Here is a 15891-nt window from a genome sequence, read left to right on the forward strand (position 1 = left end):
GGCGCACACCAGGAGGTGGCCGCAGGCAGATCAGAAGCTGAAGGCCACTCTCTTGGCTGTTGATGGAGCTGGAGGTCAGCCTGGGATGCAGGAGCCTCTGTCTCAAGAGAAACAGACACACGACGCGAGACTGTGGCTATCCTTGCATCTCAGTCCTGGGTACTCAGCCTAGTTCCTCAGACCTGGGCCAGGACCTCCACCCTTCCAGAATGGCTGAAGCAGAGGCTCATGGGTAGGGAGGCAAGACCAAGACGCTGGTGAGGATACCTTTTTTAAAAAAAAGGTTATCCAGGGATGAGTAGTGTGTGTCACTGAAATTCAGGCTCCAGAGAGGCCTAGAGGACACTTTAGCCAAAGAGGGGTTGGTTTCTCTCGGCCTGTGTCCTCACCTCTCTCCTGTCCGCTGTGTGACCTACCCACCCTACCCCTCTGGTCACCCCCACACTCTGGCTCGCTGCAGGCAGCGTGGTGTGTGGCTGAGCGAGACTACGGCCGTCCTGTGGCTGTGTGACCCAGGCCAACTCCATGGGCACTCTGCCCCCAGTTTCCCCGCGCTGTAAAGCAAGGCTAACAATAGTAAAATTAATAGCAAATTCTTTTAGCATGCTTGCTTTGTGAGAGGCTCGAGTCTCAGCCCACTGTGTGTATTAATTCACTTAATCTTCCTGCATCCCTGGGAGGTCGCCCTTTCTGCCGCTGCGTGCCTTCGTAATTGTCCGCCATCATTAGCTGCGTCTTCAGCCCAGCTCCCCGGGGCTGCCACCTCGCTGCTTAGAACACAGCCTCACTCTTCCCAGCGAAGGCTCAGCGGCACCCGCGTCTCCCCCGCAGGCTCGGGACCTCACCCTGAGTGCTTCCTTCCCTCTTAGTATGCAGGGTCCAGGCCTGAGGCTCTCAGCCTCCCTCTCGTATCCTGGCCCCTCCATCCATTTCCTCTTCCTACCAGGGGGCTTCATCCCGGCCCTGCTCATTTCTCACCTGGATTACATAAAGGGCCTCCCAATAGCTTCCCTTCCAGCCCACACACTCTGCAAACCTGAGCCAGAGATTTCCGAATTGTAAATCCACCGGAAATCCCTTCATGGTTCTACAGCCTCCAGGATCAAGTTCGGCTTCTTAGGCTCAGCACGCCAGAGCACAGTGCTTGGCGGTGGGGAGCGGGGGAAGTCTGGGCCCTGCCATCCTGCCCTACCCTCCTTGCCCCCACATTGCCACAGGCCACTCCAGTGACGTAACCCAGTGCCTCCGGCCCCTTGGGAACACACTTTTCCACAGCCTGAAGTGCCCAGCCCTGCCTCTGGCCAACCAGTTCTATGGTGGGAAGGTTCTTCCCCTCAGATGGTTGGTGGGAAGGGTCTTCCCCTCAGATGGTTGGTGGGAAGGGTCTTCCCCTCAGATGGTTGGTGGGAAGGGTCTTCCCCTCAGATGGTTGGTGGGAAGGGTCTTCCCCTCAGATGGTTGGTGGGAAGGGTCTTCTCAGATGGTTGGTGGGAAGGGTCTTCTCAGATGGTTGGTGGGAAGTGTCTTCTCAGATGGTTGGTGGGAAGGGTCTTCTCAGATGGTTGGTGGGAAGTGTCTTCTCAGATGGTTGGTGGGAAGGGTCTTCTCCTCAGATGGTTGGTGGGAAGGGTCTTCCCCTCAGATGGTTGGTGGGAAGTGTCTTCTCAGATGGTTGGTGGGAAGGGTCTTCCCCTCAGATGGTTGGTGGGAAGGGTCATCTCAGATGGTTAGGAACAAGCTCTTTGTACTCAGAGACCAGCTGTGTGTCTCAGTAAAGTTACTTAACCTCTCTGAGTCTCAATTTCCCTGTCTCTAACGTGAGGTCAATGACAGCAATTACCACAAGAAGTGATTATGAGAACCAAAATATTGGGGTGTTGAGGTTCATAGCATAGTGTCTGTCTCAGTACATGTGCTCAATAAATGTCTGCCAATCGTTTTCTCTTTTTTAGTCTTCTGGGCTTTATTTTTTTTTAAGATTTACTCATTTATTTTATTTCATGTATGTAAGTGTTTCGCCTACATGTATGCTATGTGCACCATGCTCACACCTGGTTCCTGAGGAAGCCAGAAGAGGGTGTTGAGTCTCCTGTGACTGGAGTTACAGAAAGCTATGAACTACCACATGGGTGTGGGAACTGAACCCAGGTCCTCTGCAAGAGCAGTCAGTTGTTTTAACCTCTGAGCCGTCTCTCCAGCCCCAGGATTGTTTATCTACTTTCAAGATTTCTTGTATCTGTGGCTTGCGTGTGTGTGTGTGTGTGTGTGTGTGTGTGTGTGTGTGTGTGTGTGTGTGTGAGTGTGGGCACACACACTGTGTGTGTGTGTACATATATGTGCATATGTGTGTGGAGGCCCAAGGTTCACACTGGCAGTCATTTCTGATTACCCTGCCCACTTCATTCATTGAATCAGGATAGCTCAATCAAGCCCAGAGCTAGCTCACACAGCTAACCTCCTAAGTCAGCATGCCCTGGAGATCTGGGCTCCATTTCTGAGGTTGGAGTCACAGGTGGGCCGCCACACCCACGAGGCATTTACTTGGGTTCTGCAGTTCCCAGTCCTGGTCCTCACACCTGAGAGGCAGGCCTTTTAACTGCTGGGCCATTCATTTCTCCAGGTCTATCATTTTGTTTTGTTGTGTCTTGAAACAGTGTCTTGTATAGGCCAGGCTGGCCTCAAACTCCTCGAACTCCTGATCTCCTTGCCTCCCGTTCCCAACGCTGCCATGACAGGCATAGGCCACCATGCCCAGCAGTGTCAGCTGTTCCAATAATACAAACCTATCTTGTCCGTCTTTGTCTCACGGTTGCCTGTAATCCAGCCAGCCGAGGGGCAAGTTCCCAGGGTGCGCTGAACTTACTCAAATGGGATAGCCTGGAGCCAGTTGCTTTTGATCAGGTTTTCTCAGCTGCAAGCAGCAGAGATCATTGCTTTCTGCAGAAGAGAAATTCACAGGAGCTGGGGAGATGGCTCGGTCGGTACAGTGCTGGCCACGGAAGCATGAGGACCTGAACCTGAATCCCCAGCAACCACACAAAAATCCAGACGTGGCTTCATGGGCCTGAAATCCCAGCTCTGCTGAGGCACAGAGAGACAGATGTCTGAAACTCACTGGCCAGCCAGTCTAGCCAGGTTCAGTCCAGCCCCAGGTTCCGAAAGAGACTGTGTCTCAAAATAATATGGGAAGCCATCCTTGAGGAAGATGCCAGACATTGACCCTGGCCTCCACATGTACCTACATGCTCAAATGCCTACACCCGTCTGAACTTGTATTTTACACCCACACATGTACCTACATGCTCAAATGCATACACCATATGGACAGGAGTTTTACCCACCCCCAACACCACTACCCACTAACAAACACACAGACACAACAGAGGAATTCACAAAGGGGATTAGGTGACTCGTGGAGTCTCTGGGAAAACCAGATGTTAAAGCCTAGAAGTCAGGCCGGGCGGTGGTGGTGCATGCCTTTAATCCTAGCACTCGGGAGGCAGAGGCAGGCGGATCTCTGTGAGTTCGAGGCCGGGCTGGACCAATAGCCTCCAAAACAATACAGAGAAACCCTGTCTCGTAAAACCAAAAAAAAAAAAAAAAAAGCCTACAAGTCTCCCAGGTAGGAGCCATGTCCAAATGAGAACTAGAGCAGCCAGCCTTCTCCACGTATGACTAGACAGACACGAATGTCACGGGGTCCCACACATTGGGGCTAGTCCCTAACATTGAGAGGACCCGGGGTGAGAATACTAAAGATGCATGGTTTATGGCTATAGAACCAGTAATCTATTAAACAAAACGCACTGAAATCTGCTCTAGTCACCATGCCTCAGTGGCAAGATATGACAGAATTTAGCAGCACAAGCAGGACCCTCACAGAGAATCTTCTGGAGCTATAATCTCATTGTAGATTTGTTGTTTATGTTTTATTATTATTAATATTTACTTATTATGTATACAGTGTTCTGCTTGCATGTATGCCTGCAAGCCAGAGGAAGGTACCAGATCTCATTACAGATGGTTGTGAGCCACCATGTGGGTGCTGGGAATTGAACTCAGGACCTCTGGGAGAGCAGCCAGTGCTCTTAATCTCTGAGCCATCTCTCCAGCTCCCCCCTTTTTTATGTTTTAATGAATAGACTTTGCTGTGATTGTTTTAATGAAATGTCCCTCACAGGCTACATGTCCTAACCCTGGTCCCCATCTGGGGTGCTATTTGGAGAGGTGCTGGGGACATAACCAGGTGTGGTGGGTACATGCCTTTAATTCCACACTTAAGAGGCAGAGACAGGCAGATCTCTGAGTTCAAGGCCAGCTTGGTCTACATACCCAGTTCCAGGTCAGCCAGGGCTACCTAGTGAAGCCCTGTCTAAAATAATAAATAGTAAATAAAAAGGATAGGCTTACCCTGTGTTTTGTTCATAGGAGAACAGAACATGTTTATTTACTTTATGTGTATGAGTGCTTTGCTCACATGTATCTGTGCATGCAGAGTACATGAAGGGCCCCAGAGGTCAGAGGTCAGAAGGGGGCTTAGATGCCCTGGAACTGGAGTTACGGACAGTTGCGAGCTGCCTCGTATAGGTGCTGGGAGCCAAACCGAGTCCTCTGCAAAAGCAGCCGGCGCTTTTAACCAGGGCGCCATCTCTCCAGCCACCACTTCATTTCATTCGTAACCAGGCTCCCCACAAAGAGTTTGCCTTGAGTCCCAAGGGAGACTTTGGACTTGAACTTTTGAGTGAGGTTGGAACTGTTCAAATTTGGGAGCCCGTTGGAGGTGAGTTAAGTCTATTTTGCATGATGGAGTGGATATGAGCCTTTGGGAATCAGGGATAACATGCTATGGTTTGAATATAAAACATCCCACAGGCTTGTTAGGGGTGGTGGTGCAAGTCCTTAAGCCCAGCACTCAGGGGGCAGAGGCAGATGAATCTCTGTGAGTTCAGGCTAACCTGGTCTACAGATCGAGTTCCAGGACAGCCAGGGCTGCACAGAGAAACCCTGTCTTGAAAACAAGCAAACAACAAAAACAACAAAAAATCCTACAGGTTTATGTGTTGAAGCCTTGTTTCTCAGCTGGTGGTACTGATTTGGAAGGCTCTAGAAACTTTAGGAGTCAGGGCCTAAGCAGAAGAATTAGATCACCCGGGGGGTGCTGTCTTAGGGGGGGTCCAGGCCTTTTCCTGTGTTTATCTCTCGGCTTCCTGTCTGCCATGAGGCAAACTGCTTGGCTTTACCACACAGTCGCCTCTGTGGCGTTCGGCTTCATCACAGGCCCAGAAACAACGGCAGAAGCTGAGCATGGACCGAAACCCCAAGCCGACTCGGACCTTTTCTCCTTTTATCAGTAGGATGCCTGCCCTGGGAAGACACAGGCCCAGGAACAAGGGCCATCCCCATCCTGAAAGAGGGTGTGTGACCACCTAGACAGGGCACTTGGTGTTCAGGGATACACAGAAAGCCCTTGGGGGTTTTCTATAGGAAAGGAAGAGGGTTTAACAGTTCTAGGCAGAGGGGCCGGAGAGATGGCTCTAATGGTAAGATTCATGGCTGCCCTTGCAGAGGACCCGGGTTCAATTCCCAGCACTCACATGGTGGCTCACAACTGCCTGTAACTCCAGTTCCAGGGCATCTGATGCCCTCTTCCGGTCTCCGAGGACACCAGGTACACACTTGGTACACAGACATACACACAGACTAAACACTTCATAGGGCAAAATTAATTTTTCAGAGGTCGTTGGCAGAGGCCAGCCATGGTATCTCATACCCGTAACCTCAACATTTGAGAAGCAGAGAGAGTACCTGTAGAGGCCGGAAGAAGGCACTGGGTTCCTTGGAACTGGAGTGAGCTGCTGTGTGGGAGCTGGGAACCAAGCCCACGTCCTCTGAGAGAGCAGCACGTAACTTCTAACCACCTCTCCAGCCTCTGTTGTTCATTCTTCAACGTGCCTGTCATGACCGCCAACACCTGCTTCCTCCTGACAATACAGTCTCCCTGCCAGAGAAAGTTCCCTCTTCCTTCCCCCCAAAGGGAACCAGCCAAATCTCTACCGGTCACTGGTCACTGCCCAGGATGACAAAGGAATTTCATTCTCCCCTTAATCCACCACGATCCCACCCCTCATTCTATAATCTGTGTAGTGGGTTCCAAATATCACTGTCAAAAGCATCCCCATAGGACAGCAGTGGGCAGGGCGAGCAAAGGAAGCTTCGTTAAAGCAGATGAATACCCACAAGAAAGCTAGCAGTGGCATCCAGGTGCATACAATAGTTCTTATTTCCACAGCAGACTGCAGGCTGGTAATTGGCATTTATTTGTCATTTCATCCTCTCCCCCATTTGTCTTCATAAGCACCTCAGCTAGTCAGCTCTTCCTCAGGCAGGGTAATTTTAACCTTTTGTCTGGGGAAGGCTAAGCCTTGGGTAGTGTTGTCTATTGGGGGTTGCTAAAGTCTCCCACTGGCCTTCACCTGGCTTTAGAGCTTTTCTCATGGCTGTGACTTGACCAAAGCAACTTAAGGAACTTGGAAGGAAGGAAGGAAGGAAGGAAGGAAGGAAGGAAGGAAGGAAGGAAGGAAGGAAGGAAGGGTATATTCTGGCTCACGGTTTGAGGGGAAACAGACCATCATGGCAGCAGAACTGTCAGGTGACTGGCTTTGCTGCATTTGCCACCAGGAAGCAGAGAATTCACGCTGGTGCCCAGCTGGGTTCCTCCTTTGCCCTTTTTAATTCGGCTCAGGACTCTAGCCCGTGGGATGGTGTGGCTGACACTTAGTGTGGATCTTTCCAACTTAGTTAAGCCTCTCCGGAAACACCGTCACAGACACACCCCGGAGGGTCAGTCTGACTGTGAAGATGGACCATTGCGGGTTTAGACCGGAAACTTGACCTTAGGGGTCTCCAGTACAGTGAAGTCTATCTCATGGGTGCCCCAGAGGTCAGGGAGACCATGGTAAGCAGGCTAAACCAGGTCCTTGAGAAACAGTGTCTTGAGAGCCCAGCAGTCTAGACAGCACCATCAAAGTCACGGGGTCTTTCTCCTCCCCAAGCCCAGCCTTCCCTTTGCTACCTTCCCCAGGCCGGGACCACAACCATCCTTCCTGCCTGGGGACGGGCATGCTCAATTCACTCTCCCCAGAGGAAACCCACACCCTGAAACCATGCTGCAGACCTAATAGGACGAGGAAGTCCCCTGGACATTTCCCGCCCCCCTTGGCTCTCCTTACTACCACCCTGATTGTCCCAATGCCACAGTGCGGCAATTTCTCCCTGGCATTTCTCAGGAAATTATCTTTTCGCAAATCTCAAATTCTGAAAAATGGAGAGAGGTGTTGAAAGTTCTCCTTGAGGGCTGGAGTCTCATAATCCACAGGGGGAATGTTTACAGTTCAAAGGAATCCCTTTCTGCTAAATTGAAAACAGGCGTCAGAATCCTGGACACGTGGAGTTGAAGGTTAAAGCAGTATTCCCGGAACTGGGGGACAAGAGTCCATGGGGGGAGGAAGTGGCCACCTCATCAGGGGTCCTCCTTACCGCCCTCGCCAGCGCCGCCTTTATGTCAATGCATGTTTGTGGCCCTGTCTACTGCCAACGGCGAGTCAATCTTCCAAATAAAATAAATATTAATAAGTTTATTTGCATAGCATACATTATGCAGATCCTGTGGGCAATATTTCAGGAAATAGGTTTTAGAAGCAGACTAAGCCCCTAAATTGGCAATTTTTGTATGCATAGTGCCGCTAACCTTGCGGGGAGACCCAAATGTTACCATTCTTCAAATACCATCCTGTCACGGGCACTGCCTTTTTCCGGTGATTGAATATTAACTATGAACGAAATGCAAAGAGAAAAAAAAACTAGGAATGCTGTGGAATTCTCGGCCCCAAACTCAGAAGCGGATTCAATATATGAATGAGCGGAAGTGGCATCGATTTCAGTGACAGAAATGAAACCTGGGCTTGCAGACAATAAACGCGATTCATTGTTTGTGAAGAGTCTTGAGTATCCGAGTCACCACATTAAAAGTGCTCATTAGACACAGCCTTGGTCACTCCAGCTATGTCAACACCACCCCCACCCATCCCCTCACCCCTGAGGCACCACCAGAATTTTTGCTTTCTGTGTTTGGAATATTTGTTTCAAGACAGAGATCATGACTCCTGGGCTAGCTAATGACTTGCTGTCTGGATTTTAAAGTTTTCATTACACAATAAAAAAAATAATCATTAACCTAATGTGATGGTGCAGACCTTTAATCTCAGCACTCAAGAGGTAGAGGCAGGCTGCAGTATCTCTGTGAGTTCGAGGCCAGCCTGGTCTACATAGAGAGACTCAGGATAGCCAGGGCTACACAGGGAGGCGTGCACCACCACTCCCAGCTATTAGTTGTGATTTTTATATTTCCTTATTTTTGTTGTTGTTTTGTTTTTCAAGACAGGGTTTTCTTATGTAGCCCTGGCTGTCCTGGAACTGGCTCTGTAGACCAGGCTGGCCTCTAACTCACAGAGATCCGCCTGCCTCTGCCTCCCGAGTGCTGGGATTAAAGGCGTGCGCCACCACCCAACAGTATTTCCTTATTTTGATGGGTTTTGCTGGCCCAACATCTACACCGTGTAGAGAACTATTTTATGTTTTATTAAAATATAATCTTGTGAAAACAGAGTGGCTCTTAGTAATAACAGTCCATGCATTTCATATTATGTCTTTTTTTTAAGTAACCTCTGAGATTTTGAACATTACTTTGAAACTTGACGGGACTGTTTATTATCTACAGTCACACACCATTATTTAAAAACAGTGAGATGGAGAGAAATACACAATAGTGTATGATATCAGAAACTTCCAAGAGTTCTCAGGAATTCCACTTTCCCATTCCCAAATTTCCCAAATGAGGCTCAGTGGGGAAGCTGGAAACACATCACTGATGGATAATGATGCCTGAGGTAGACGGCCTTGAGCTTATCCCAGCACTGGGATGCTAGTTTGGCCTGAGGGTAGTTGCCCTACTCCAGTCTCAGTAACAGTGGTTGAGGGGAACAGCCCAACACCTGGAAGGCTTGCGTCACGCTAGACCCCAAAGAACTTCCTAAGCCTGAAGCACTCAGAATCAGGGGAGCCTGCCTCCCTCCTCCCTGGTCCCCAGGAGGAGAAAAGAATAGCATTTACCTGTCTCCTAATTTAGTCCTCCGCAAATGTCAACAGGAAAGGGAGGGGACTCAGCGCCCTGTCTCAGATCCCCAGTGAACACCCACGTTCCATATCCCTTCACCTTGCCTGTCCTGTGGAGGAGGGTGAGCCGGATGCTGCCTGGGATCTCTGCAAGATGGGTGTGGCTCTCGGGCAAGCAACACTGTCCCATTCAGAGCATCCTTTCTTTGGGCTTCCTGGACCCTCCGGAACTACAGAAAGGTATGGGGGGGCAGGTCACATAATAAAGAAACCAGGGTGTCGGGGCTGTCTGGTTCTTTGTCTTAGGGACACATGACGGTGGGTTCCGCTATCTATGGCTCCGATACAACACACCCCACGCCTCCTGGTTTAAAACAAGAGGGTTTTATTCGATCATAACCCTGCAGGGTTAGGGTTAGGGTGAGCTGACTCCTGGGATGCAGCGTCTACAGCTGCTTCCTTCCCAGGTGATGCCCCAGGTAGGAGGACCATGGGTTAGAGCCAGGTGGAAAGTTCAAGTCAGATGCCTGGATTCCTGGCTGTCACCTCAGGGATCTCAGGACCTCGCCCTGTGCCCTGGGCTCTCCACGGGGAGTGGGGGGCAGTGTCCTTGCTGAAACAACAGCAGAGGGAAAGAGGCTAGCACGGAACTGCTCAGATGCCACGTCAGCCTCACTGGAGCTCCGAAATGGAAGCTACTAGATAGGGAGAGAGAGAGAGAGAGAGAGAGAGAGAGAGAGAGAGAGAGAGAGAGAGAGAGAGAGAGAGAGAGAGGGAGGGAGGGAGGGAGGGAGGGAGGGAGGGAGGGAGGGAGGGAGGGAGAGAGAGAGAGAAGTGTGAAGGCTCATCGGGTCAGCAGTTGGAAGGCTTAGACAGAAAGATCTCTGCGAATTTGAAGGCGGCAGAGGCTGTATAAAATGTGTACCAGGTCAGCTGGGGCTAGAGTGAGACTCTGAGTTACAAACAAACAATGGAGGGCAAGAAGGAAGAGTCTTTGGTTTAGAGTATTTGCCAGTTTCTATGGTATAAGTGCTCTTATCCGGCTCATTCCAAAGGCAGAGATTCGAAGGGTCAGGGGTTCAAGGCCAGCCTTGACTACATAGTGAATTGGAGACAAATTTAAGCTACGTGAAACCCTGTCTCCAAAACAACAACAAAAGATTTACTGTGAGTTACCAGTTCATTATCAGTCAGCTCATAAAAATTCCTTCAGATTTACCAATTAGCCCTGACCTTGTTGGTACCAGCCAGTCAGCAACAGCTCACCAGGCCGCCCCGCCTTCCTAAATCCCAGGCAGGAATTAGCCCAAGACTCCTGTCCCAGTCTCGAGTAAGCCAGCCCGGAGTCACGTGAGACGGGAGCACGTAGGGCTGTGACTAGGCACGCTCCGCTGGAAGTCATCGGTGTAGCAGACTTCCACGCACACGGGGACTAGTGACGGGCACTGTGACACACCAGACGCCTTTACCAGGTATTTCACAATGCTACCCTTGTCAGCCTGGCGCAGCGAGAATTCCCATTTTAAAAATAATGACCCTGGGGTCAGGCAGGGTGGCAGGGCACATGTGTGCCAGGAGGGGAGGGACACCACACAGGTCAGATGGCGCTAGGGGACTGGAGGGGAACAGGCAACGTCAGTGTCTGTCGAATGAGTGCTTCTCAGACTCAGACTGTGGGAGCTGGGACCAGCACAGGGGATTAAGAACTGACTCGAACAAACTGAGCATTAGCAGTGATAAATGAAACTCAGCTGAACACTTGCTGTGTGCAAGAGACTGATAAGAATTTTGCACACATTATGTCATCTAATCCTTACAACCCTATGTAAGACACGAACCCATAAGGCGTCGGTTCCCAACCTTCCTAACGCTGTGACCCTTTAATACTGTTCCTCATGCTGTAGCGACCCCCAACCCAAAATTCTTTTGTTGCAGCTGAGCAGTAGTGGCGCACGCCTTTAATCCCAGCACTCGGGAGGCAGAGGCAGGCGGATCTCTGTGAGTTTAGGGCCAGCCTGGTCTACAAAGCGAGTTCCAGGACAGCCTCCAAAGCTACACAGAGAAACTCTTTCTTGAAAAATCAAAAAAAAAATTGTTGCTACTTCATAACCGTAATTTTGCTTCTGTTTTGAATCATAATGTAAACACCTGATATGCAGGACATCTGATATCTGACCCCCAGAGGGGTCACAATTCACAGGTTGAGAACCACTGCTAAGGGCACAGAGAAGTTACCAGACTCTCAGGGTCACACAGCGAAAAGAGAATAGAGCCAAGATTTGAACTCCAAACTGCCCGTGGTTGAAGTTCAAGGATTTGTATTTGTCTCTTTTTTTTTTTTCACGTTTTAAACACCATCTCATGCAGTTCAGGCTCAAACTTGCTATATAACCAAGGATGACTTGGAACTTCTGTTCCTCGTGCCTTCACCTCCCAAGTGCTGGGATTACAGACATGGCCAGCCTCAGCTACACAGCAATTTTGAGGCCAACTCTGCCTAAACAAAACAAAGGCCTGTATTCTGCCCACATGGTACCCAGAGAGGTGGTATCAGCTGGAAGAAAAACCAATGAAATTCGGAGTGACGGGTGGGTTACAGGCACCCACTTAACGCTGAAGCTGAGGCCAACACCCTCATGTCTAGAGCCCTTGCCAGAGCCCCGTGAAGCTTCCCCAGCGAGTGACCTGCTGGCGTCCTGTTGGTCTGCACACGGGAAGAGTCGAGTGTAGAGAAGAGCCCGTCCCCATTCCTCCCCACGTGTAGCCAGGCGCCTCTCGCTGACTCTTCTCTGCCATGTGTGGGCAGGCCGGGCATTGCCAGGAGCCAGGTGCCTGCTGCACCGAGAGGTAATTTATGAACTGTGGGTATTTTGTCTGTTTACTTGAAAGCACAAAAATTTGTCACTTGTGTGGGTAATTTGCTACTAATTACGAGCTTACAATCTGCAGATAGGAAAATCAGGGCCAACGTGCGCTTCTTGAGGAACAGGGAAATTACCCCAAGTACCGTGTAATTATACACTTAGCGGGCACAGCATTCCCAACCCTCACCCTTCCCACATGGGCTGACGGTGCAGGGTGAGTTTGCACACACGCCCACGGAGACTCCTTCCCCAGGAGGGGAGGGCTCGCCTGCCGTGAGGCCCAGAACCACAGCAGAGCCTGGCCACTCTGCCTCCCTGCCAGACAGTGGTGCTGTAAGTCTTGGGCGCCTCCCTCAAGTTACACAGACTTGAGAGACGAAGGGGAAGGTGCAGTCTAGACCTCAAGAAGCCCTTAGTCTAACAGAGGAGATGTGACCAGGGGACAGACACCAGCCTTCCAGGAGCCCCCAACCGGATCAGACCGCACTGTTGCGGACTCCCGGAGTTGTGGGTATGATGGAGACACTGTGGTGAGGGGAGACACAGTTTCTGGCTACAGGAGGCAGACCTGCTCAAGGTTCCGTTTGGGTGGAGCCTCCCTCGTACAGCACCCCTCTGTTGCACAGGAAGCTGGTGCTCGTGTCTCTGGGTATCTTTCTCTCCAGGGAAACTGAAGGTGGGTACACCATTATCTCAGCCTGTTGTGGAAGGTGTGTCCCCATATTAGTAACTTTTCTCATTGCTGTGGTAAAATACTGGACAAGAAGCAGCTGAAGGAGAGAGGGTTTCTTTTGGTGTGAGTGTGTGAGGGTTTCTTTTGGTTCCTCATCGTGGCCGGGAAGGTGTAGCAGCAGGTTTGAGAGACCGCTGTTTACAGTGCATCCGCCATCAGGAAACAGAACAGAAGCTGGGCTCTGTTATAAAGCCCCAAGGTGATTCACTTCCTCCTGCCAGGCCCCGCTTCCCAAAGGTTTCACAGCCTTCACAAACAGCGCCACCCTCTGGAGACTACCTGTTCAAACACACAGGCCTATGGAGGGCATTTTACCAGCAAGCCAGGGCAGTTTCCAAAGCTCAGCTGCTGTGCTTTGCATCTGGACAGTTCTTAAGGCTGATAGACTAGAGGCGTGGGCTTTGGAGGCAGTAGAACCTTCAGGAGGCAGGGTCTATCTGAAGGCCTCCAGCTAGAATGCTCAGCAGTTAAGAGCCCTGGCTGCTCTTCAAGAAGTTCCAGGTTCAATCCCCAGCACGCACATGACAGATCACAGCTGACTGTAACTCCATTTCCAGGGGGTCTGACACCCTCACACAGACATACATGCAGGCAAAACACCAATGCATGCGAAATGAAAATAAATTTAAAAAAGAAAAAGAAGGCCTCTAGTTACTGTGAACCCCATCCTTGCTGGCACTGTCTGCTTCCTGGCTGCCATGAAGTGAGCGGCTTCTTCTACGGTGTACACTCTGGCTGCAGCCTCAAAGTAATGGGGCCAGCCGGTTGCAAGCCACAAAACTGTCAGTGTAAACAAAGATGCTCTCCTATTTTTACATTTAAATTTCTATTAGATTTATTTTCTTATTGTATGTATATGAGTGTTTTGCCTGCCTGCATGTGTGTGTGCCACATGGATGCCTGATATCTGTGGAGGCCAGGAAAGATCATCAGATCCCCTGGAACTGGAGTTACAGAGCCTCCACATGGGTGTTGAGAATCAAACTGGGGTCCTCTGCAAGAGCAGCCAGTGTTTTTAAACCCTGAGCCACCTCCCCAGATGTTTTTCTTGCTTTTGGTGCAAAGTCTTACTCAGTAGCTGGAGCTCGGTGTATAGATCTGGTTGACCGAATTATTGCAGCAATCCTCCTGCCTCAGCCTCTCAAGAGCTGGGGTTACAGCCTGTACCACCATTATCAGATTTTCTTTCTTTTCTCTTTTTTTGTTCTTGCTTTTTGTCTGTTTGATTTTCAGGACAGGGTTTCTCTGTGTAATAGCCTGACCTATCCTGGAACTCACTCTGTAGACCAGCCTGGCCTTGAACTCACAGAGATTCACCTGCCTCTGCCTCTTGAGTGCTGGGATTAAAGACATGAGCCACCACCACCCAATCAGATTTATTTCCTTTCTTCCTTCCTTCTTTCCTTCCTTTTCTTTCCTTTAAAAATGTAAAATTTATGCCTGGCATTGGTGGCACACAAAAACAAAACAAAACAAAATTTTAATTTATAACCCAGGTGGTGGTGACATACACATTTTTCCCCCTTTGGTTTTTCGAGATAGGGTTTCTCTATATTGTTTTGGAGGCTGTCCTGGAACTCTCTCTGTAGACCAGGCTGGCCTCGAACTCACAGAGATCCACCTGTCTCTGCCTCCCGAGTGCTAGGATTAAAGACGTGTGCCACCAATGCCCAGCGACATGCACATTTAATCCCAGTACTCAGGAGGCAGAGGCAGGCGGATCTCTGTGAGTTCCAGGCCAACCTGGTCTACAGAGTAAGGACATCCAGGGCTACACAAAGAAACCCTGTCTCAAAAAACAAACAAAGCAAAATTAAATTTATTATGTCTCTCTCTCTTGTGTGTCTGTATGTATGTGTGTGTGTGTGTGTATGTATGTGTGTGTGTGTGTATGTGTGTGAGTGTGTGTGTGAGAGAGAGAGATGTTGAGGGTAGAGCAAGTATGTGCCAAAGCACATGTGTGGAACCCAGAGGACTCCTTTGTGGATCTTTTTTCTCTTTTCTCCTTTATTTGCGTCCTGGGAATTTCGCTCAGGTCATGACACTGGAACAGCAAACGCTTGCTGCTGAGCCGCCCCAATAGCCCTCTTTGTTTATCTTTGGTTTGTTATATTCTGTTTGAGACAAGATTTCATGTAGCCCAGGATGGCCCCAAACTATGTAATAGAGGATGGCCTTGACCGCTCTGATCCTCTCAAGGGCTGGATCACCGCCAGCCTGTGCTACCACACGCGGTGGGGGAGGCGGAACCCAGGGCTTCATGTTTAGGCGGGTATTGTCCCAACCAGGAGATGTTACAGGTCCCGCCTTCCTCTTCCTTCACTGATTTATCTCCGGTGTTTTGTTACAGTGACAGAGGTCTGTCTAACACTCTGTAGAGGTGCCAGGACCCGCTCTGCCTGTCCCCCGAGTCTGTCCAGCTGTCCCCTGTGGCAGGGCAACGCGTTAGATGATTCTGGAAGTCCCTGTCTTCCCTTCCAGATCCCCTTTATTTGCTGTCCTAAATCATTCATGACTTGTAATAAAGGCCTCCCTGGCCCCCTCCCAGCCCCCCGCAGAAAATATTATTTAACAGAAAGGTGACAGTTATGTAATTTAGTCTCGGTCTCCATTATTGATGAATTTGACCATGAAATATTTAGGCGCCTCTGTGTTCTGTCGCTCAGGGTCTGGCAGGAACAATGTCACATTCCACTTCATCCCCATGGAGGAGGAAGGCTCTCCCTCTCCCACTCCTGACTGCACCCGTCTCTCCTCACAAAGGCCTTCTACCCCCCCCCCCCCACGTAGGCCTCTACTCAGCACTGGTGTCAAGGGTTCTCTTGGCATCGGCAGCCGAGTGGCCACAGTCCAGAAAGGAGCCTGTGAACTGAAGGCCGAGTGAGTGAGTGTAATGCCAACTAGCCAATTCTCTCCCGACTCCATAACGGAGACAAGCTGAGAACTTCTTTGCATTTGAGAAAATGTGGAGGCTCAAAGAGGTCGAGACAGCTCCTCGGGGTCACCCAGCTAGCCCGCACTGGGTGGCACCTTTACTTTTTAAGCCTTCATCTTCTCTTCTCTGTTTTCAGGGACTCCTAGACAAGTGCTCTTTCTGTCCTGGATCATATTCCTGGGCTGGGA

At 50.2% G+C, this 15891-nt stretch overlaps 1 long non-coding RNA gene across 1 annotated transcript; it reads left to right on the forward strand.

Annotated features, from left to right (window-relative positions):
* Positions 1–10502: 10502 nt before the first annotated feature.
* Positions 10503–15342, forward strand: LOC110343683. The gene is made up of 3 exons (XR_002385997.2): positions 10503–10643; positions 11816–12018; positions 15119–15342. It is a non-coding gene; the product is annotated as an uncharacterized LOC110343683 (long non-coding RNA).
* The last annotated feature ends 549 nt before the right edge of the window (positions 15343–15891 follow it).

The sequence above is a fragment of the Mesocricetus auratus genome, unplaced genomic scaffold, assembly GCF_017639785.1.
Source record: "Mesocricetus auratus isolate SY011 unplaced genomic scaffold, BCM_Maur_2.0 Super-Scaffold_100027, whole genome shotgun sequence".
Lineage (NCBI taxonomy): Eukaryota > Metazoa > Chordata > Mammalia > Rodentia > Cricetidae > Mesocricetus > Mesocricetus auratus.